The sequence below is a fragment of the Ascaphus truei genome, chromosome 5, assembly GCF_040206685.1.
Source record: "Ascaphus truei isolate aAscTru1 chromosome 5, aAscTru1.hap1, whole genome shotgun sequence".
NCBI lineage: Eukaryota > Metazoa > Chordata > Amphibia > Anura > Ascaphidae > Ascaphus > Ascaphus truei.
Window position 1 is genome coordinate 218,610,538 of NC_134487.1, and position 16,856 is coordinate 218,627,393.

Below are 16,856 nucleotides of genomic sequence, written 5' to 3' on the forward strand. Positions count from 1 at the left end.
GGAAAAAAATGTCCGCTATCGTTGGGCTTTTCCCTTCGCCTTGATTGTGCTGCAAAATGGCAGGTCACACGTCATCAAACACATAGCAGACGGTCCTGAGTTCCTCACAAGGCTGGGCCTCCCTAATACCTTACCGCAGCCTGAAGCCCTGGATGGCCGTCTACCCCGTCGGACCGAATGGGAGAAAGTGAGACAGCCACCAAAACAAAGACACGCTAAGGCGGGCCCCTCAGGATCAGGATGAAGGCCACACAAGACGGTCCACAGTTACTCCTGAATCGCCAGTTATTGTTGTTTCCCGGTTTAAACTGCACTGTCTACCCTTACAAACTGCGGTCCTCTGCAAGAAAGGCATTACAACGCCGCCCCCCGGAGATTTTCTACCCTGCTGAGCCGGCCAAACAGACAAGGGGGTGGGGGGGGAATTAAGTAAAGAAAAGACGAGGCAAAAGTTCTTCCCTGTCTTTTTTTCTATCTCGCTCTCCACTTACCAAAATGGCCTCACAAGACGACGAGCAGGAGAATCCGGCAAAGAATCGCCAATTCAGAATGGCGGATGAAGATTTGGCGCGAACACGAGATGAGGCGGAGGACTCCGCCCCCGAGAAACACCAGCCCCCTCTGCAAACACCAGTCAGAACTGCGTGCGACCCGCAGAGGACGTCGAGGGAGAAACACTCGCGAGAGCTCGTCACCAGGACCCTGACGTCAGCAAAAGCGTCCAAGTCCTAGAGCAAGAACGGCGCCAACAGAGCTGAGAGACGACAACAGCCACCGGAAGATCTACAAAGAAGACCAGAGCTCCCCAGAGGGGTCCGCGCATTCCCCTACTGGGGAGAAAGGCTAAGAATAGTACACAGTTGCAGGGTAGTCAACTAAAGACTTCACTGTTGAAAGGTTTAAACTAACCAAAGTTTTCTTTTTCAGAGACACAAGTTGAGTTGTAGTCGAGTTCTGTCATAAGTGCTTACGCGCTGATTAATAAAAATTAATGTGTTCGCTGCCGGCGGGGGGGCGGATATCTGCCCTACCTGTTGCCTGTTGGCATGTACCTCTCTGGTTGGACTGTGGCCTTAAGCCACAGCCTAACCAAAGACCTGGGCTTCCTCGACTTCAGTGTCCTCCCACAACCCTATATGGGGAACTGGGACACGCTGGAATCGGAAAAGTGTCCCCGGGCAGCAAACCATAGGTCGTCTAAGACCAAAGTGGTTTTCCTTGTTAATATAACAAGGTTGTATGTTCCCTGTCACTCCCCTATGTGTTTCCCTCCCCCCCATCCAGGTATCCCTAGTAGAGATGAAGAGGTGTAAGTCATCAGGAAGCGCAAGCCATGTAAAACAGAAAAATATTCTGATAGTGCAGTATATGTGATAGTTCGTGAGTTCATATAATATTAAGAGGTCTGTGTGCAAAATACTCACAAACATATAGTGAGTGCTGTTCACAAAAAGGTATCTTTAAATCTCAGCCCACCAAGGATGATTAACACCAGGAGCTTCTGGAGACCTTATATATAAAAGAAACGGACATAGTGCAGACTGGAAGGACAATTTATAAAAGCAGGCAAGTGGTAAGGGATACACTCACATGGTAGTAGATTTAAAAAAGCGTTTAGATCCTGCGGTCTGGATCACAGCAAGCGAAGCGTGTGCTCTCTGCCTCCCCTGTGTATCGGCGTGCGTGTCACCGGTGCGTCTCACCGGATCCGGAAACCGGAACTGACGTCATCCGCCTGCAGGGACTCCACTCGCTTAGGGATCTCTCTGGTCAGCGTCACTCTACGCGTTTCTCCGCATTCGGTTTCTTCAGGAGTAAATTGTCCTTCCAGTCTGCACTATGTCCGTTTCTTTTATATATAAGGTCTCCAGAAGCTCCTGGTGTTAATCATCCTTGGTGGGCTGAGATTTAAAGATACCTTTTTGTGAACAGCACTCACTATATGTTTGTGAGTATTTTGCACACAGACCTCTTAATATTATATGAACTCACGAACTATCACATATACTGCACTATCAGAATATTTTTCTGTTTTACATGGCTTGCGCTTCCTGATGACTTACACCTCTTCAATCTACATGGGATCGTGAGAAGGATCCTCCACTGGGTTACAGCGGCATCCATATATGTTTGTATTGGTATCACCTTTATATTATTTTATTACACTGTATATCACACTGTCTATAACACCTAGTAAGGTGGGGCTTTAGGCAGGTTGTATTTTATTTGGTTATCCTAGAGCGCCACTATTGATAATTCTGTTTGCATCCCTAGTAGAGATGACTGGGCAACAAAAGACCTGCAGCTCTATCACCACCATCCTCCGCAACAACACGAGCCGGGTAAGCAGAGAACACTAGACACCCATGAGAACTCACTACACACACAAAGATGGCATTAACGTTCATCTCCCAGAATGTAAAGGGATTTAATTCCCCCCGAAAACGCAGGATAGCTTTCGCTGACTTCAAACGCAAAAACACTGATGTTCTTTTCCTGCAAGAGACACACTATTGTCTTAATAACAATCCAAAATTCATAGACAAACACTTTAGAAAATTCTACCTAGCCTCAGCCAAGGATAAAAAAAAGGGTGTAGCTATCTTGATCCACAATAGAGTCCCATTTGTGCCAGAAAAAATAAAACGTGACCCTGAAGGGAGATATATTATTCTAGTCGGCACATTGCAGCAAACCAGGGTAACCTTAGCGTGCGTGTACGCCCCCTGCGATAACAACCCCCAGTTCTTTACAGAATTCTTTTTGAAACTTCAAAACTGGGCAAGCGGTAATGTGATATTAGCAGGGGATTTTAACAAAGCCCTAGACTCTCGTATTGATAGATCTCCGAGACAGGAGAAGGGGAGACAAGCAGGAACCAAAGAGCTACTAGAAGGGCTACGAAGGGGATGCCTAGTGGACATATGGCGAGAACAACACCCAGGCGAGCGTACATATACATTCTATTCGCACCCACACGACAGCTACAGCAGACTTGACCACTTCTTTGTATCGGGTAGAATGGTCCCACAAATCTCCAACACTCTGATCCATGACATTACATGGTCGGATCATGCATCGATCGAGCTAAGATGCACACAAATTAGGCAGGTTAGCCCGGGAGCAAACTGGAAACTAAACGAATCCCTTATTAAAATACCGGAATTGGCACAGACAGTCAAAGACGAGATCAGGAATTTTTTTATTACAAACACAGGCACTGTGGAATCCCACACTACACTGTGGGAGGCTCACAAAGCCACAATAAGAGGAACTTTGATTAGCCTCGCAGCAAGACGCAAAAGACAAAGGGATGTGAAATCGACACAACTATATAAGAGGTTACACGAGCTCTCTGCACTACATAGCCGATCAGGCGGAGAGGACATCCTTAAGGAGCTGAAAGATGTAAGAATTGAGCTTAATCTCCTCCTCACATCCCAGGCCGAGAGAGATATCAGTTGGACCAAGCGGAAATTTTTTGAGAAAGCCAATAAGCCGGACACTATGTTAGCAAACAGGATCCGTAATAGGCAGCCGAGTTATAACATACAAACCATAAAAACAAAAACAGGAGAGTTGACCTCCAACCCCAAACACATAGTGGAAGAGTTTAGGCTTTATTATGAACAGCTATATAATGGGGAGAAAATATCACAAAACCCAAAAACAAAAAAACTTTTACAGTCCTTCCTAGACGAAGCGGCCTTACCAGAGGTGAGCAGGCTGGAGAATGAGGCAGTTCAATCTGACTTTACGTTAGAGGAACTGACAGCGGTAATCAAACATCTCAAACCCTCTAAGGCCCCAGGCCCAGACGGGTTTTCTAACCTATATTACAAAAAATTTATAGGGGTGCTAGCGCCACACATGCTCAAATTATTCAATGGAGTTCTAGCGGGGGAACCCTTCTCGGACCAGATGCTTCAGGCGTCGATATCCATAATTTATAAAAAGGACAAAGATCCTACAAATTGCCAAAGCTACCGGCCAATATCTTTAATCAATTCGGACGTAAAAATTTACTCCAAATTATTGGCTAATAGATTGAGTACGATCCTGCCGGGGCTTATACACCCAGACCAAGTTGGCTTCATTAGAGACAGACAAGCGGCCGATAATACAAGAAAGATAATTGATATTATTAACTACATTAACGCCAACGGGATCCATGGAGTAATCCTAAGCTTAGACGCAGAAAAGGCCTTTGACAGGATCGACTGGCCATATATGGAGTCCACGCTTGAGGCATTCGGGTTTGGGAACAAAATTATAAGGGCAATAAAAGCATTATACACAACCCCGACCGCCAGGGTGTTACACCAAGGCTTCCCATCAGATATGTTTAAAATTAAAAGCGGTACCAGACAGGGATGTCCACTTTCGCCCCTGTTGTTCGCCCTCTGCATGGAACCGCTGGCAGCACACATTCGGCGCAATCCAGATATTACGGGAGTGCAAATAGGTTCTCAAGAGCATAAAATTGCATTATACGCAGATGACATTATATTATCTTTGACAAAACCGCTCACCGCATTACCCAATCTGTTCGCTCTATGGATAAATTTGGCAGAATCTCCGGATTTAAGATCAATCAATCAAAGTCGGAGGCGCTGAATCTAAATATCCCAAAGGTGACAGAGAAACTAATCGAGATAAACTTTCAGTTTAAATGGCAGACCAGAGCTATAAAATACTTGGGAATTTTTCTAACCAAACAAAGCCATAATCTCTACCAAGAGAATTACCCGAGACTTATAAAAACCCTCATAAAGGAACTCAAAGACTGGTCTGCATATGGGATATCCTGGATTGGTAAAATCTTTTGCGTAAAAATGAACCTCCTCCCCAGGATACTATACCTGTTCCAAACTCTTCCGATACCCGTAGTAAGATCAGATATTATAGAACTGCAGAAAGCAGTTACAAACTTCATTTGGAAAAACAAAAAACCACGGGTAAAAAGGTCAATTATGCAAAGGCCTAAGGAAACTGGGGGGCTGGCAGTGCCGTGCTTGATGGCCTACTATAAAGCGGCCCAATTATGCCAAATTACACAGTGGCATGGTGATCCGGAGCAAAGGCAATGGGTGGCATTAGAGAGGGAGGCTTGCGCCCCGCTGGAGCTCAAAGACCTTATATGGTACCCTAAATCCAGGCTAAAAGATCTCAAGAACCCGCTTCCCTCGGTGTTGAGCTCTCTCTCGGTCTGGGAGACGGTTAAAAATAGTCACTCACTAACCTCAAAACACACTATAATGACTCCCCTATATGGAAATCCGGACTTTGCTCCGGGGTTAACTGACAGAAATTTCACACTCTGGCAAAAAGGGGGATTAAGAAGACTAAAGGACCTGGAGGGTAGAGACACAATCAAAACATTTGATAATCTACAGTCAGAAACGGACTTACCTAATACAGAATTTATTAGGTACCTCCAGGTTCGGGCATTCTATACCAAACACCCAAATAGACCACCCCTAACCAATTTTGAAAAGCTCTGTGATCGGGGAACCGATACACGGGGACTCATCTCTGCTCTGTACAGAGTGGTGGCCAAGACAGACTCCGGTGACGCACACAGACAAAGCTTCATGACACAATGGGAGACAGATCTGACTGGACCGCTAGAAGACAAAGACTGGGAAGCGATTTTTAAAGCTGCGGCTAGCAGTTCGATCTGTACGACGCTGAAGGAGAACTCATATAAAGTATTATTACGGTGGTACCTCACCCCAGTTAGACTGGCAAAATTTTTCGCGGGCGCTTCCCCGCTCTGTCCTAGGAAGTGCGGGGAACGGGGAGATCTGGTACACATGCTGTGGTCTTGTCCACGAATCATTCCCGTTTGGACTCAAATTAGAGATTGGCTACAAAAGGTTTTCTTGGGCCTCAAAATTCAACTAGATCCTTGGGTTTTCCTACTAGGTAAGCCCACAGAAGAGGTGTCTAGATCAGGAAGCAAACTTATAGCACATTTTGCTACGGCAATGAGGTGCGAGACCACAGCATTGTGGAATCAGGATGCAATTCCATCAATAGATAAAATTCGGAATAGAATCTGGTTTGCTTTCCAGATGGAAAAGTTGACAAGTCTAGTCAATGACACTGGCCCAAATTTCCAAAAAGTCTGGTCATTATGGCTGGCACAGACCGATATCCCAGGGATGAGCAATGCCGCCATCTGGCTTTGATAGTGGCAGGTGGGTTCTCCTTCGACAGCGGAACGGACACAGGGGAGATAGAAAAATAGAAAACCCGACGGACAAGATCAATTAAGGAGAACTATCCCTTTCCCTGATTATTAAACTAGGTGGGACGTTAGACGAGATAGCAAAGAACATGCAGAAAAGAGCCAGGCTTAAGGGAATACACGGAAGAGACTATACTCCATCCAGTCACCCCATGCCCTTCCCCCTAACCCCCCCTTACCACCCCCTCTCACGTCTTCCCCTTTGTTTTGATGTTGTATGTCACAATGAAAAACAAGTGACATTACTGTGATACTGGCATGTACTATCATTGAAAAACCCAATAAAAGAAAGTTATAAAAAAAAAAAAAAAAAAAGATTTCCAAGGATCTCAGCATGCGAATTAAGGAGATGTACACGAGCGGACACCGAATTGCTGCTATCCAACGCTGGTTAGCTACTTCTGGCCTCGTTGTGCCAGCAACCACCGTGAGCTATCATGCACATGGAAAAAACAGAGAATGAAAAAGGGCACCAAGGGTAACTAACGCGTAAGTATATTTATAAAACTTTTTAAAAAAATTTAGATCCAAAAATGTACTGTACATCTACAGTACTGTATCTAATATTTTTGTTATTTCTGTTGATTTATATTACAACAGTATATATATTTTGTATATTTATATTACAACAGTATATATATTTTGTATATTTATACTTATATTACAACAGTATATATATTTTGTATATTTATATTTATATTACAACAGTATATATATTTTGTATATTTATATTTATATTACAACAGTATATATATTTTGTATATTTATATTTATATTACAACAGTATATATATTTTGTATATTTATATTTATATTACAACAGTATATATATTTTGTATATTTATATTTATATTACAACAGTTTTATATTGCTGCATATTAATAGAACAATATATTGTATCCTGTTGATCTACTGTCTCTAATATGTTTACTTACCGGAATATTTTTCTTTACTTTGTAGGGAGACAACTCTTCTGGTGGACAAAATAAGTGAGGAGAATGATGAGAAGAGTGCATTAAGGATCAAATGCACTCTGCAGGAAAATCACAATCTCACTGTATCCAAGACCAGCATAAAGAAGATGAGACGCAGCATTGTATGGAAATATGGATGTGTGAGGTTAGTAGGTAAAAGTGTTGTTTAGGAAACTGTACTGTACCGCTAAAATTATTTATTCCTTGTCATTACAGAGCGTACCCCATGATAAGGGACGCAAACAAAATCAAAAGAGTGGTCCAGGCCCAGGCATGGATCGACAGTGGGGAAACTTTCCAGGATTGCATCTTCACTGATCAGTCTACTGTGTCGAGAGATTTGAAAGCTTTGCAGTCCACAAAAAAGGCCGTATAACTTTGAAGCCGTGGCCAAAACACCCGTGAAGCTGCATGTGTGGGGTGCCATCTCTAGGCGTGGATCAGGATGCATTGTTATCTTTAAAGGTAAAATATATGAAATATAATGTAGCCTTATGCACTATACTTTACTAGTGTAGCCTTACTGTATGCACCGTACTGTACTATTGTGCAGTTTTTTGAGCACTTTTCTTTTCTTGCTATAGAAATCATGAATAAAGCTTTCTTCCAAGACAACATTGTCCCTGAGATAGTGCAATACATCACACGCGAGTTCCCGAATGGTCACCACTTCTTTCAGGACAACGATCCGAAGCACACCGCGTCAACAGCTCATATCCTTGAGCGCGGTATCAACTAGGTAAAGACGCCAACGGAGTAAGTGCGGTAACCGTGTCTCATTTTTTTCCCACTGTTTTTACTGTGTACTGTATCTCTTAAACTAATTGTCCTTTTTTTCCAAATGACAGATCGCCAGACTTCAATCCGATCGAAATGGTCTGGCATCAGCTGAAGGACCATATCCGGAAAGTGGCGAAACCCTCCAAAAAGGACGAGTTGTTGAAAGGCATAATGAGTTTTTGGAACGATGTACTCACCGTGGAACGCTATAATAAATATATAGACCATATTGCCACTGTGTTGCCCATTGTGATCGCGCGTAATGGGCAAGCATCAAGAAAGTAGTACTGTGCTGTAGTATTGTAAGTACAGTATGATACGGGTAAGTATGGCACAGATTTGTTCTTTCCCAATAGTCAGAGAATAGAGTAGTTACAGTTTTTTCTTTACAGAGAGAGCAGCACCAGCCATCAGGTTACAGTACATAGTATTTAACAGTAGTCAGAGTATACAGTAGTTCCAGTATAGACTAGTTTGACAGTACTACAGTAACTGCCTAACTGCTCAATTTTTTTCTTTCCAGAGAAAGCAGCACCAGCCATGTACAGTAGTACTACATATCACACAATGCCATAATTCAGTACGCACATAACTGCACTAATTTTTTGTTTTCTTGTTGGTTCAGGAAAAAAGGGTGGCCTGGGGGGAGGTGGGGTGTTGTGTACAGTCTAATCTGTTTGTACAGTCAAATGTACATTATATAGTCAAATGTACAGTATACAAAGAGCAGTAATGATGTACACAAAACTTCTCCTCTCTCAATGAACTACTGTACTGTACACAGAATGAAGAACAAGATAAAGACGGAAAAAATAATATTACTATATATATATATATATATATTACACATTACAGTATATATTATTAAATAATATTCTTATAAATGTGCATTATTCATGTTTCCCCATGTTTTACAAATGTTTTCTAAATGTGTATCCAATTTCAATCTGACAAAAGAACTTAATAAAGAGTGCATTATGTATTATTCATGATTATTTTTATATTTGTATTTTTTGGTTCCTGATAAAATAAAATAAATATTTATTTACATTCCTGCTAATCATAATCATTGATAACAACCAAAACCCCCCCCCCACCCCTACAGTACACCAATGAATAAGAATGAATGACAAAACAACATGAATCAGTTAATGGTTTTTTTTAACTCTCAATTCTCACAATGCTGTGCAAATCAGATTTACATTTCAAAATCGAGAAGGGATTTTCCAAAGCGTTACCATAAACAATACCTCAAAGGGTTGGGGGGGAGGGGTGGGGTGATTACACGCAGGCGCACTGAGGCTTTGTAGCTCGGCTATGGATAGATTAAGAACACAATGGCAATATTCAGAAAATTAATGACTCTGTGGAGAGAGGGGGTTGGGTGACTCATGCGCAGTAAGCAACAAGCTCCCATCTCTAAAAGGATTAGAGTACACGCAGGCGCAGTGAGGCGATTGACGCACGGCTAGGGACGGATTAAAAACACAATGACTAACTAACTTCAGAAAATTAATGACTCTGTGGAGGTGTCTGTCGATAAGAGTTTGTGTGTGCATGGGGGAGGGATGAAGGATTAGTTGTGCAGCAATTCAAAGAAATAACATACTGTACTGTAGAGTACAGTAATTTCAAAAGGCAGTTCATCATTATACTGTAATTTGATCCCTACACCCCCCAAATACAGTACATAAAAAGCACACAAATCAACCATGTGCAGGCAAACGCACAGATTGCAGGTGCAGTGAGGCGTTGTAGCTCGGCTATGGACGGATTCAGAATACAATGGCAAGATTCAGTAAATTAACGACTCTGTGGAGAGGAGGGGGTTGGGTGACTCATGCGCAGTAAGCAGCTCCCATCTCAAAAAGGATTACATGCAGGCGCAGTTAGGCTTTTTTTAGCTCGGCTATGGACGGATTAAGAACACAATGGCAAAATTCAGAAAATTAACGACTCTGTGGAATTTCAAATCCTTGAGCTAGCGTTCGTGGGGGAGGGGGCTACAGGGTACAGCTGCATGAAGTTCAAAGCTAAAGACATACTTTAATTTCAAAAGGCAGTTCATCATAATAATACACCCCCAAATACAGTACGTAAAAAGCACACAAATCAACCATGTGCAGTCAAACGCACAGGGTCGCAGTCAAAAGCTACAGCACAGATTGAATATTGTAATACAGTAAGATGGTTTTTGCAGGCTTGTGGAGAAAATAAAAATAAAAAATTACAATAAAAAAAATGTAAATTTTTTTTTTGGTCACTCACTCAGGCAAGCAAGCAGTGGTTTGCGAAGTTACAGGCACATGCGCAGTAAATTCCTACTGCCAAGCAGGAATGTGATTGAAACCAGACACACGTTCAAAGGAATGGTGTGGGAGATATGTACTGCATTGTAGAGAAGATAAGAAGTTGAAATACCCTGCAGTGCAGTTAATTATCCTGAGCGAGGGGAGAGCGCTGTATATGCTGAAATGTGACACTGTTACAGTACAGTACACGCCTATGCGTTTCAACAATTTTCAAATGAGATATACTGAGACATACTGTACTGCAGAACAGCACTGCAAATGCATGTACTGTATACTTTAAATATGCAAATTTACAATTACTGCGCACGCACACACAGACTGTGTACTGACGTAGGTTGAACCGCGAAGGTATTAGACTTCCAAGACAACAGCTCGCAAACGCCCCCCTGAGTTTTTACACGGCATTGCAGTATTGCAGACAGCGAGAATAAAATGCTAATATCACGAGCGCGAAAATAATGCAGTTCACTCCGGGCGAAAACGACAAAAAAACGCACCTAACCGGGATAATCTGAGAGCCGCGGATCTAGCCGACTTAGACTTACAGTAGATCGGCCGCCACTGTATTATATACATTGCACATTAAATTGCAATGTGAAAAAAATAATAGCAATATATTTTAAACGAATATCCATTGACATGTTTTTTGTATATTATTTATACTTTTATAGCTCACAGACCTTACTGTTACATGATGTAATATATGTACAGTACAATGATTTCAGATTGTAAATACTGTAAGTATAGCATGGTATCCCTTACACTTTGGAAACACACTACTCCCCATTATGTCCTTACTAGCTTCTTCAAACTACCAATACACACTGGTGAGAAAAAAATGGCCATAACAATGTATTTATTTATAATTAATAATATTGTTTATAATCTTAAAGGATTGTTCCAGTGCCAACAATTCCTTACCACGACTTACATAGACCAGTGAAATTGCCATAACTACATACGACAGGCATCACGATACCGTGCTGCTGAAAGCAGTACTAAATAGCCCTAAAGAAAATAATTGTAAGCACCATTCTGTAGCACTTATACTTACCAGTTCCTGCAACTAATCCTTGGGTTATAGTACCAGCAGTAAGAAACAAATTAAGAAGAAAGTTTCTTCTTTAACTCTGTCAATCTGTTCTCTATGACCCTTGTAGGGCCCTTCCACTTCTTTTATGTGTTTTCTCAATCTAATCAATCAATCTAATCAAATCACACCTCTAAACACCAAATCTAAACACATAGAAAAAAAAAACCTTCCCATTAGCAGTAGCCAACATGCAAAAGCCAAATGACCGATCTGTGATTGTAATTATTTTTATAAACTTGTTCTTTATTTGAATTTTCTGTGAAAAAGTTGGGGGTTGGAGTACAGAAAGAAAAGAGGGTATCGTGTTTCTTTTAGTTTACACACATTTGTATACATATATATGCAACACATTTAATGGGGTAGACTTTAACATCACTGTTAAGACAATGTATGTAACGGTGTTCCCTCCCCACCCCCCATCACAGATCGGGGCCATTACTGGGTGTTTATGGTGTATACCTGCTGGTAACAGGAGGGGCGAGTCATCTGCGATAACTTTGAGACTTCAGGAACAGCTTCTGGGGTCCATACCCCACGATATAGTCAGCAGTGCAGCGCCTCCATCTGCCGTAGGCTCCAGGGATATGGAGGTGATCTCCCATGGTAGAATCATATCTTTCACCCCAGTTAGATCACACACCAGGCAAGAGGTATATTGCAAAACAGGAACAGGTTTATTACTACTCTAAGTGCAGTAAGGTACAGGTACTCAGCAGTCACCTGCCGGATCACAGTCTCGTATATCAGCTCTCAGGTATCACCAAAGATAGTCCCTGGACCGTCACTACGGGCCTAGGGCACCCGCAGCCATCCTAGCTCTTCCCCACCTCCCTAGCAGGGGCAGAGGTTTAGTCACTCTACTTCACCCCAGAGGGAAGAGCACACAGGAAGGGCCCAATCTCAGGCTCCCAGTCGTGACCTGCCTTCCTCATGGGGAAGGAACAACCACTATCTTTAGGGCGGTCCTGCCCTTAAGTAAAGCCAGAGGACGGGCATCCCGTTGGCCCAGCAGCCACAGGATATGCCATCCCCTGCCGTCACTCAAGTGCAGTACCAAAGGTGAAGGGGAAAACCTCTTGATAACTACTGGCAGACCTGTGAATACCAGGGTTTACTGCTACATGTATAAAATAACTAATACCGAAAATCAACTAATAAGTCTGGAAAAGGAGAAAAGAAAAAAAAATTGTCATTGCAATTAGCATATTTTTCCACATTCTGGGAGATAAAAGATACATATTAACAGTTATACCTTTGTGGAATATGGAATACCCCCGAGTTCTCCGCTATGTTTTATATGGATTTAGATCACATTGCACTAACATTACTTCAAGAGTTATTTGACAAATTCAAAAACTAAAGGGAAAAACGGAAAAACAGAGCACAGCAGCAAAAAAAATAGAGGGCTACTATACTGTGGCTAAATTAAAACCAATTTAATTGAAGAGTGACAACATGGCAAAAGATATGGTAAGTAACTCTAAGGCCCGTTCTAGAGCCAGGAGCTACAGGTACTGTGTATATGTGTGTGTGTGTGAGTATATGTGAGTATATGTGTGTGCATGGATTGTGTGAGTGAAAAAAGTCCTAAATAAGATTTTTTAAAGAAAAAAAAGTTTAATAAATAATTTTTTATTTTATTTGTGCACTTATTGACACACACACGCACACACATCCATACAAACACACATCCACACATACATACACACATACATACATACACACATACATACATTTGAGCGCCGGTAGCGGCGCGAAATCATCCCTCCCACCGTCTTCACCGCTGCCTGTCGGCTCCCTGCTCCCTGCCGTGCGTGCGCGCGACCCTTGTATAGAAGGGCTGGATGACCTCAGCCATCTATAACTGCCGTGTGCGCGCACGGCGTAGCAGGCCCTGGCACTATAGAACCAGCCTAACACGTTTCACGTATGTTTCAGCGCTTCATCAGCGCAAACTCTCTGACGAAGAAACGCATTAGAGTTACTTACCATAGCCCTCTATTTTTTTGCTGCTGTTCTCCGTTTTTTCCCTTTCGTTTTTGGATTTCTTGCATTCATCTCAACAGCGTGAGGCACTCACCTGGAATCGACGGCATCCAATTGTGAGTGTCACGGGACACCAGTACTTTCACACCGAAACCACCGGGATCACTAGCACCAGACAGGACAAAGTTATTGAATAAAATTGGGTTTATTCTGGCACGCCAGCAGAAAAACAAAGATGTACAAAACATGATACAATACCAACTGGGGGCCTGGGGAGTAGACTCTAGCCTCGCTAGGTGCAGGGGCCTGCTTCAAGAAGGCTTGTCCTGTCCGCTTCTCGTCCAGGATCTCAGAGGGCTGATCACACAGCATCCCCTCTGAGATATCTCTCCAACTGGTCACTGTAAAAGATCAAACTCCTTCACAGAAAGTCTCTCTGTCTCTCAGATAGTCCTCTGAGAGTAGATCTCCACACTCCTTCCCAGAGTGTCTCTCAGTCTATTAGCCTCTCTTACTCGCAGATGCTCTCTGAAGGTAGAACTCCACACTCCTTCCTAGAGTGTCTCTCTGGAGTTAGCTCTCCACAATCCTTCCCAGAGTGTCTCTCTGAAGGTAGCTCTCTTGCTCTCAGAAGGCAGATCTGATCAGCAGACTTTCACCTCTGCCCAGGAGTCCTGACACCTAGCTGTCCCTAATCTTATCAATTCTATAGAAAGCTTCAACTAAGTGGATTGCAATCTCCATAGAAATGACAGTAACAATGGAATATCTCATTTGCTTTCTCGCAGGGCTGACACCCAAAGCACATTTACAGAAGAATGTTGATTCACTAAACTGTAGGATTGCATTTACAACAAATACAGTCTTTGAAATACATTCTTACAAACATATAAATACATTTACACTTTCCCTGTTCTTCCCCAGATGTTAAATACATTTGGCCAAAATAAGCCTTACAAAGGTGGCCAAGTTACATAGATTTAGGGGTAGCTAGCTGGGCTTCATAACAATTTTGTGATGCCAGCAACCCCTACCATCACAGTGAGTACCAGTATCTCCTCACCATATCATGATTCATATACAGTGGGAGGAAGACTTCTGGATTGTGTACTAATAGCTAGGGTGGTGGTCCATCTAGGAAGAGAATCAGATAGTGCTGTTTTTTTAACAGTACTAGTCTGTACAATCAACCATTGGACATTATATCTATACCTATTCCCTTATTTTTGAGCTTGATTGTCTAATTACTCACCAGACTGCATGATGCCTTGAATGTCTTTTCCTTCAGCCAAGTTGATACTTTCTATTAGCTTATTTTTGTTTCTATCCATATTTTCAATTGGTCTGCACAGCAAAGCCGTCCATGGATTTAAGGGGAAGGCAAACCCGAGAATTACCTGTGCCATACTATGTGTGGCCTTCCAAAGTTTTGTGACCTCTGGACAAGTCCACCATACATGTATAAACGATACCTGCTGACCACATTCTCTTGAGCAGAGGGGTGACATGTTTCTAAAAAATGTGGGGTATAATACCATTGGTGAAGCATTTTGTATGTATTTTCTTTAATTAGGACACACGTGGAACTCCTTCAAATCCCTTCAAATATCTTATCCACTCCTCTTGATCTAATTCTTCTCCCAACGTCTCTTCCCACTTTTTCATGAATTTCGGTTTTATTTCATTTTCTGGTCTAACAACCGCTAATGTGTTGTATTCTGCTGAGATCAGGCCTTTCTTATCCTCTCCCGAGAGACACATGTCCTGAAATACTGTATAGTCATTATATGGGCCTTTACTTCTTATGTGGTCCCTCAGTTGTAGATACCTAAAGAAGGACGATTTATGTAACCCAATTTCTCTCAGGGTCTCAAACCCTTTTAATTTCTTTATTTGCCCATAGATCTTTTTACCCTTGTGATTCCTGCCTTGCGCCAGTCTTTAAAAGCTGTTGGTTCCATGCCCAGGACAAAGCTAGGATTCTCAAATAGTGGTGTCATCTGAGATTTTAAGTTGGTCAGCACATGTTTGAATTTCAAGGAGTCCCACATTTTAAGTGTGTAATAGATTCCAGAGGTACCGTCAGTTTAGGTCTTTCTTTCTTTGTTAACTATAATATCATATCTATATTTGACTTTGAGACTCAATTACCACCCATGTTTTCCTCTGTTTGTGATCATGCCAGTTGATCAACTTGCTTAAATGAGCTGCTTGATAGTACTGTAATAAATGTGTCAAAGCTAAACCTCCAAATGCCTTGGATTTATAGAGGGTGGGCGACTTTATTTTCGCTTTCTTGTTGTTCCATATACATTTTGTGATTTGTCTTTAATTCGTGTATATCCGTATCCCTGACCCGTACTGGTAATGTGTGGAATAGGTACAAGATTCTTGGCAGTATGTTTATTTTAACAGCGTTTATTCTGCCTATCCAGGATATAGGATATCTAGACCATTCTTCTAACTCTTTTTTCAAGATTTTTATCATTGCTGGGTAATTTGCCTCATATATGATTTCCTGTGTATTGGTTAATCAGATTCCCAAGTACTTTATGGCTTGGGTCATCACTTTGAAATCAAAATTTAGTTTTATAAGCTTTAATTGTTCCTGAGGAAGGTTTATATTTAAGACTTCGGATTTGTCATTGTTTATTTTAAACCCTGATCATTTTTGGAACTCTGATAGATTATTGAATAGGTTTAGGAGAGAGGTTAGGGGTCTTGATATTTTTAATAATATATCATCGGCAAACAGTGATAGCTTATATACTTTTTGTTTTACCTCTATCCCCCCGATATCCGTGTTCGATCTGATTTGGGCTGCTAAAGGTTCTATCACAAGGGCGAACAGCAGGGGTGACAGAGGGCATCCTTGTCTTGTGCCGTTTCTGATATGTATTTTATCTGTCTGCATGTTGAGGTAGCATACTTTAGCTGTAGGTTCCACGTAAAGCAAGGTAATAGCTCTCATAAATTTGCCTCTCACTCCAAAACCCCTAAGTGTCTCAAACATATATCCCCAATCAATGCGATCAAAAGCTTTTTCTGCGTCCAGAAACAGTAACGTGAAGGTGTGTTATTCCGCTTAGCTAGTTGTATCAAGTTGATTGTTTTTCTTGTGTTGTCCGCTGCCTGACGACCTCTTTTAAACCCTGCCTGATCTGCATCTATCAGCTGTGGGAGATACTTATTCAATCTAGTGGCTAGTATTTTAGAAAAAAAATTGAGATCATTGTTAATCAGAGATATTGGTCTGTAACTTTTTGCATTGTGTGGGATATTTGCCCTCTTTATGTATTAATATTATTTTTGATTCAAGCATTGTTTGTGGAGACTTCTCTCCCTCTAAAACTTCATTAAATATCTTTACTAGATGAGGTACTAGTATGTTAGCTAGTTTTTTATAAAATATATTGGACAGACCATCCGGACCTGGTGCCGTGGCATTTTTCAGCCCTT